Genomic DNA, 932 nt, shown 5'->3' on the forward strand with positions numbered 1-932 from the left:
TAGTAGAGACAAGGTTTCGCCATGTTGGCCAGGTTGGTATCAAACTCCTGACCTCAGGTGATCCACTTACCTCAGCCTCCCAAAGTCCCCCTGCTACTTTCTTTTGGTTTTGCCTCCTTTTTTCTAGCCTTGGCCACTCTAGTTCCTCCTTCTTCCCTCTCAGCTCTAATTTCTTCTCTCCCCTTGGTGCTGCATTTTCATGGAGTACCTATCTCCAGGGCACTGCTCTCATTTTATCAACCCTCCCCTTCAAAAACCCGTAATTCTATTTCTGCCCTCTGAGACAAGAGAACAAAACCAACTTCCTTTATTAGAGGACAGATTCTCACCTGGCTCCACATTACCAATCTATTTAACTATTTCTCATGTGATACTGTCCGCAGGCCTCTCACCTCCCTGGCAGGGTAGCATAAGCCAAAGATTCACAGTGGGCGATACAGCCACACTGATCCTTCCAAACTGTGTGGCTGACCAACACCATTCCAGATCTGTCCCGTGACATTGGGGCAACACGCATGCTGAGTCAAATGGAAGAAAGAGGGATAATTCTAGCTTTTGCCCTCTCATACTCAGCTTTACATGTCAATGGGTGTCTTCCAACAAATCCTTTCCTAAATCCTATCACTTATACATTCAACCCTTTCTTACGGAACAATATGAAAAAGACAATTTCCTCTACCTGACAATGTCCTTTACTTATCCTACAAAATGACTCATCTTTCTTTTACTTTTGAACAGCAGAGGCAGAGTCCGGAGAAGCTATGGACATAGGAGAAAGCACAAATATAAACAACCTGAGGCTTCACCTAGGTACACAGAGCGATGTTATGGCTTGGCTTCCAACCATTCAATTTGCCAAAGCTTATGTTTTAGAAGACCAGGAGGTCAGCTCTTCCCATTTCAGCAAATGAAAAAAGCATTGATGTCAACCT

The sequence above is a fragment of the Cebus imitator genome, unplaced genomic scaffold (genome assembly GCF_001604975.1).
Source record: "Cebus imitator isolate Cc_AM_T3 unplaced genomic scaffold, Cebus_imitator-1.0 Scaffold70, whole genome shotgun sequence".
NCBI lineage: Eukaryota > Metazoa > Chordata > Mammalia > Primates > Cebidae > Cebus > Cebus imitator.